Raw genomic sequence first — 7,001 nt, forward strand, 5'->3', positions numbered from 1 at the left:
GGTTCCACCATATCAAACTCTGCAGATGCTCCTAATATTGACCCATAGTTCTTGTACTCTTCCAGCCCTGGGACCAAACATGTTGCCCACCACTTGACTTTGACCCTTGACTGATAACTCACAATGCCACAATGCTATGCTAGTCTACACATCACATCTCAGCCCCGTGATTCTCAATAATATTGATAAGCACACATAATCACAGGATGGTTGAGGTTGGAAGGAAACTCTGGAGGCCATCTAGTCCAACCTCCCTGCTCAAGAAGGGAGGCCTATAGCAATTTAACCAGGGCTATGTCCAGACAGCTTCTGAACATCTCAAAGGAGGAAGACTCCACAGCCTTTCTGGGCAACCGGTATTATTGCTCCTTCACCCACTTAGCAAAAAAAAAAGCACTTCCTGAGGGAAATGTTCAGAGGGAGCCTCCTGTGTTTCAGTTTGTGCCCATTGCCTCTTGTCATGGCACTGGGCACCACTGAAAACAAACTGGCTCCTTTTTCTTTACACTTCCCCTTCAGGGTTTTCAATTTCTATACATTTCAATTTTGATACATTGATGAAATTCCCCCCTGAGCCTTCTTTTCTCTAAGCTGAACAGTCCCATCTGACTCACTTTTTCCACATAAGAGAGATGCTTCAGTTCCTTCATCATCTTCATGGCTCTTTATTGAACTCTCTCCAGTACATCCATGTCTTCCTTGTAAAAAAACTCTCTGGATTTACTGATCTGTCAGCAGTGATGCTCAACTCTTTTCCTAAAGAAAAAGAATTCAATTAGAGCACTTTAAGATGGCTGAGCAAATGAGTTTCCTCCCAAGCATGCATTAACTTTTAGCATTCTACAAGGAACTTAATTTGCCATTGAGATGCCTTTTCAGTAAGCTTAGCTGGGTCTCTCTGAACTTCCTCACAGTCCTTCCTAGTCTTGACCAAACTAAATTTGGCCAGTGCTCACATGCTACTATTTAAAGCCCCTGCAGTGCAAATGAAAAAAACGTGCTGTAACAGGATTCTATACAATGCCATTTGTTTTTTGTTTCAAAATTTTTGTATTGAATTTCATGCTCTTGAATCCACAGTCCTGGAGAACAAAGTCCCCTTCCTACCCAAAAAGAACTGAAAAAGCATGACAAGAACAAGTTTCTTCAGTGCACTAGGGGATCAGCTTTTATGTTCCCTACTGAGTTCAGATTCTGAGGAATATTTAGTCCATAACTTCTCTGAGTAAACCATCAATGAGAGCAATGAAAGTCCAATGTCTTTTTGAGACAGCAATACTCTCGCCCACTAGGAGTGAGACTACAAAAAAAAACTTTTTTCACACATGTACTGCCAAAGAGCTGTCAAATGGGAACAGCTTATTGTGAAATGTTTTTGTCATGAGAATGAATATTCACTCAAGAACAAAACAAAACCTATCAACCTCTCTGACTTTAAAAACAAAAAGCCCTCTGGCCAGGAGTTTCAAAGTTGCTCACCACCCTCAGTTGGCTTGTGATCCAGGATCCAGCAAAGTTCAAGAGCTGCTGCCCAGTAGGGCAGGGAATGAGATCCCAAACAGGTGTGGACCAGGTGTGAAAAAGAAGAAGGTTAACGCACCCCATCCATCACTGGACAGCACATCTGTAAAAACGGAAATAAATATTAACTCAAGTCAAAATCTTGTCTGGAGATGAGCAGAATTCTCCCCAGTGGCAACTAAAGGATATCATGTGGTGAGGACTGCAGCTGAGCTGATTTACTGCTAAACTGTGCTTGTACGGCTGCAAGAGGCTCTCATTCCCTCACTGCTGAATTGCTTCTTCTCAGTATAAGAGACAATGTGGCCTAGTGCTCTTCTGAATATCTCTCAGGTTCATTTTTCCAGTTGCAAAGTAAATGGTTTGAAGCCTCATTGTCTTGCCAGACCCATAAAAAGACACTATCAAATGCTAGACAAATTGTGAAGAACAGCATGTTTTATGAAACCCAATTAAACTCTGGCCATCAGTATCTCACTTTCATCTCTACCAAACACTGTCTCAGCTTTCTTGTCATATGCCAAGCTTATATTCTTCTCTGATTCAGTCAGTGACATTACAGTTAACAGTTTATTTTTGTTTTGCTGTTTTTGGGGGGAAAGAAGGCAGAGTCCTTCTTGTTTATATACCAGGTCTGCAGGGTACCAGAAATAAGTATCTTCAGGGTCAAGGAGGGGAGTTTTCTTCCATAACTCAGCTATGAAAAAGGGAATTGTTTGTCATTAACATTCATAAACGCACACACTGAATGTTATTCCCTGAAAGAACTGACAAAATAAAAACGCAATACAAAGAGAAATACTGACTGGTGATAACTTCAGAAATCCAGATCAGTGGAATATCTCTTTAAGCTGTGCAAGTAACAGAGGCCCATGTAAGTCCCTATGGTCCCAAGTATCAGGGAAAGTGAGCAGTGTCACAGAAATACCTCCATTCCCTTCTTTCCACAGGGAATTTCCCTTTTTGATGTTTCTAAACACTTGAGTATCCAGCTGACTGTGATTCATTTTAAGAAGCCATAAATGCAGGGAGCATATTGTGTTTTCACCTGACTGGCAGAAAGGATAGCTATTATTTTCCATCAGCCTCCAACCCTCCTTCAAGCCACTGATTAACAAAAGCAACAAATTCCCCTAGATACTCAAGTAAGGGTCACTAAAAATACAATGCAACAGAATGCAAAACAGAATTAGGGATGAAGTAGAACTGTTTTTAATAGATCAACTATCATCACCTAAAACTCCACTTCAGCCCATATGATCTTTTCTTCCAGCATACCAGTCCAGGAAGCAAGTTTGCTGATGGTGTAAACAAAACAAACAAGAGATGTCCTACTGTCTTGTCATTATCATTCTTCTGTTGTTTTCTGTCTTCGTGAAAGACTGTCTTCTATTGTCTGCTACTCTCTGTAGTTTTAGTACAAGTCATAAAAATGCAGTGTGAAGGGAAGTCTCTGCTTTTATTTGTCATGATATTTGAGATTTGTCATGCTGAACAGTATCAGAAAATGAAAAAATAAAAATAAAAAAAAATAAAAACCGACCTAGAGAGCAAAATATGTTCTCTCCAGGTTTGCAGAGTGCAAAGATTCAGATAACTGAGTTATCTTGATAAGACAAATCTGTCAGGACCCAGGGCAGCAGCAGCAGTCATAGGTGTGGACAAGTAGTGTCACATTCTAAACTTTTTACCAGCTAGAAAACGGCAGCATCATAAAAAGCAGTCTGAGAACCACATCAACAGCATAGTTGCCTAAATGAGTGCTCTTCTCAGAAATACTCAGAGGAGTTTGATGACTGAAAGCCTCCAGAAGCAGAGAGCTTTCAGGCAAATCCAGCTGATACATTTGTTATACAGTGCCAGCATAATTTCCCCTAATGGCTAGAGAAAAGGGGGAGCATGAAAAGGGTCAGTTGGGAATGTTATGTGCATGTGGGGGAGGGGGGGCAAAGAAAAGGCAAAACTAGCTGAGAACAGGCTCCATCTAAATTGCATACAGACCTCACACAAAGCACAGAGAATTGGTCAGTAGATTGAAGCCATCTGGCTGGAGGAGCCATAAGAGGAAAACCCTGCTGGAGATCTCTCCATCACGTCCCACCATGGTCCAAGATCAGAGCACAACATGGGCTTCCCCCGCTCCAAACTCATGGAGCTAAAAACAGGAAGAAAAGCAAGAAGAGGACCACAAAGTTTGTCATTCTGACAGAGCCTCTCCTTTACTCACAAAGTATAGATCCAGCTGGCACTCTCTACTGCAAACAATTTCAGTCTTGACTCTGCCTTGTTACAAAAAAAAAAAATGAAAGAAAGTCTAGGTGTTTGACTCCTGGGTGAAACAGGCTGCAGAGCTTGCCCTGGGCTCAGGCATCTTCATGTAAATTTTGACCAGAGTGATCAGAGCCTGTGTTTGTGGATCCTCCTGTGCTCAGGAGCACATGCTGGGAACACGAAGCTTATGTGTTTCCACAGTAAACACTCAATAAAGCAGCTGCTACAGCGACATGACAGTTTGCTGAAAGTTTGGGCGTCACTCGTTTTGCCTACACTGTTGCAAGGCCACTCTGGTAGGCCTCGGCCTCTGGCAGCAAGGGAGAATCTGAGTCAAGGCCATACATGCTACAACCAACAGCACAAAACACTGACGCAGACGGCTGGTTCAGGCTTTCAGGACTCTCCACTCAAAGACTACTCCAGTGCTGTTCGCATGTGAATGAACCAGAGAACTCCTGGTCTTCTCCTACTCATCCTCACCATGTACAAATACGTCTGTTGTTGAAATCAAACTGAGCATTTGTTACAATTCTGTCTGGAAATGTCTGAAGACATAAGCAATGTTTCAGGGCCCTGATAAACCTGTCTTCATTTAACACAAATTAAGATTGCTTGTATTTCAGGTATCTGAGGATTCAATATATTGCAGTGGTCTTTATGCCAGCCTTGCCTTAACAAATTCAGTATTTTTCATTGTGTTTTTTCTGAAGTCCCTCCTTCACCTGGCTTGGAAAAAAAAAAAAACAAGACATAACATCTGGAAAAATTAAAGCTTTGGACTGTTGCCGGTCTGATGTCTGTGGTGTTGTTACAGAGTTTTTCTTCTGATTCTTCCGTGCAGCCCAAATATTAATTTCCAGAGATCAAATCTCAGTGTGAGCAGCTCAGTTGTTTTCCATCATTTTGACTTATTTGCCCATATGGAACATTCCCAAAATGTCAAAAGCCACCAATATTTTTTAAACACTGAAAATCTCAGAACTTATCATTTTTGTATCAGAAGTGAATTTCAGTGAACTCAAAGGTTTTTCCCCCTAACAAATGTCTTCACCTACATATTTTGACTGATATCAATAATGCCACCAATACTGGCTATAAGAATAGTAGCATCTAAAATATGTAAGTAGAGAGGCAGGTAGCAGAAGAAATAGAACTGAAGCATAACTAGAAAAAGAAGTTGGATTAATTTTCCCACTGGATTTTTCTTGTTTACACTAAGCTTGAAATATTGGAAGGAAACGTAATAAAATTATTACTTGGTTATTTTGCTTTGAAAAAGAACTATATCCACTGGGAAAAGATGGAAAGCTTAAAAATATAAACACGTTATTTCCAATTCAGTTGCTCATTTTCCTGCTAGAGTACCATCACTTTGCCCTATACCCCAGCTCTCTTTGCAGCTTTTCCTTCTTTCCAACCAACTTTTCGCCCCCCTCCACACCTCAAATTATTAATTCCTGTTCCAGTATCATTCTCTCCCACCTTCTCAAGTCTGTTTCAGAAGGCAGTTCCCAGGACACAGGAAATTGGGGTTAGCTGTTCATTTGTGGAATGGGTAGGCCCTTCAGGCTGACAAGGATTTGGATACTCTCAACCAGGACACCTGATTCACATGCAAGAGATAAACCTTGCAGCAGTCTCTGATCTCTAACAGGCTGTGACACTGTGTCATGGTTTTATGATTTTCGGTTATTGGTACTCCATATCATAACATCATGTAGTGAATGTACCTGGTTCTCAGAAGAGAAGGACTACTACATTCCCCACAGTACTTTGCTTCTCTGTTACCATTTTCCAGCCGGAGGGAAAAGATAAAAGCTCACAGTTTAAAAACTTGCAGATCACGAGACCTTGTCCCTTTTTCCGCCGTCTCTCGTCTCGGCAGCACCTCGCTCTCCAGCCGTCTTATCGTCGGTAGTAGAGTAAGGCCTACCTTGATTTTGGGACATTCTCTCTCTCTGTATTGGATTTATCAGCTTAAATCGTAATTATATTGTATTATAGTGTGTTGTTTTGCATTCCGATATCTTATTTAGTAAATTAGTTTGTTTCTCCTCAGATTGTTGCCGCTGTTTTTTGCTCTCAGGGCCATCTCCCTACCCTTTTCCCCTTTCCCCTTTTCCCGGGATGTGGGCCCATGGGTCCCCCGTTCCCTTTGTCATGGAATCGGGCCTAACGCCCGTAAACCGTTGACACACTGGACAATCTTCAGAGAGGTCCTTGTATCCCAGTGTCTCTGAAGGACTGAGTAATAATGAACTGAAGGCTTGGTGCAACGTTCATTATTCCCTGTTCATTATTCCCTTCTTTTATTCACACTTGAGGGGGGAGGGATCACTTTTGCAGGCTGTTGGGGTTTGGAGATTTTTGTTTGTTTGGTTGGTTTTTGTTTTGTTTGGTTTGTTTTGTTCTTACAATCCGTAGTTTCATTTGAATTATTTGAGCTATTTTTATCTAACAATAAAATGTGATATTTCTAAGTATTAACTACCTGTAAGGACAATCCTGTGAATCTGTCTTACTCCTTACAGCTGGGTGGCTCCAGAGCAGTTCTGAGAATTTGTAGCATATGATACACATACTTGGCTAACAAGCCATTTTGAAGAGCTCACTAAATTTCCTCATTTAAAATCTTAGATGATCAGTTGTTGTACTGGAACAAATTTATTCCTCTTTTGATCACTCGGCATCAACTTACATGCTATCATAAAAATTCTAGACATTTTGCAACATACTCATCACCAGATTGAGAATGTTTCCCAGTTTTTCAAGGGGGAAGGGAGGCAGGCTGCTGGACGAAGTGAACACTGACCTGCAGTGACCCCTTCTGGAAAGCACCAAAAATGTACCATTGGAAACAAACCTGCGCTGGTCTGGGGGGCCCATGTGGGAACTACGTGACCTAATAGCTTTTTCCATCTCAATTTCTATGACTTTTAATGTTGTTTCACTGGAACAGCCTCAGCCTACATAAGATATTTGCACAAGTAAAGCTCTGGAGCAGATATACATCTATTAGCATTCAATGGACCAAAAAATGCCCAAAGGACCAGAAAAGCTGTCTTGTTGCTGGAAGCCGAAAGTAGTAATGTGTTATAGTAAATAAGAAAAAAAAGCAAAACAGATTCCATTTTCCAAGCAATAGCAAAAAGCAGAACACAAGTTTGTATGAAAAGAAAAATTATGTCTTACAGAACATCTACAGT

Source organism: Numida meleagris, chromosome 3 (genome assembly GCF_002078875.1).
Source record: "Numida meleagris isolate 19003 breed g44 Domestic line chromosome 3, NumMel1.0, whole genome shotgun sequence".
Taxonomy (NCBI): Eukaryota; Metazoa; Chordata; class Aves; order Galliformes; family Numididae; genus Numida; species Numida meleagris.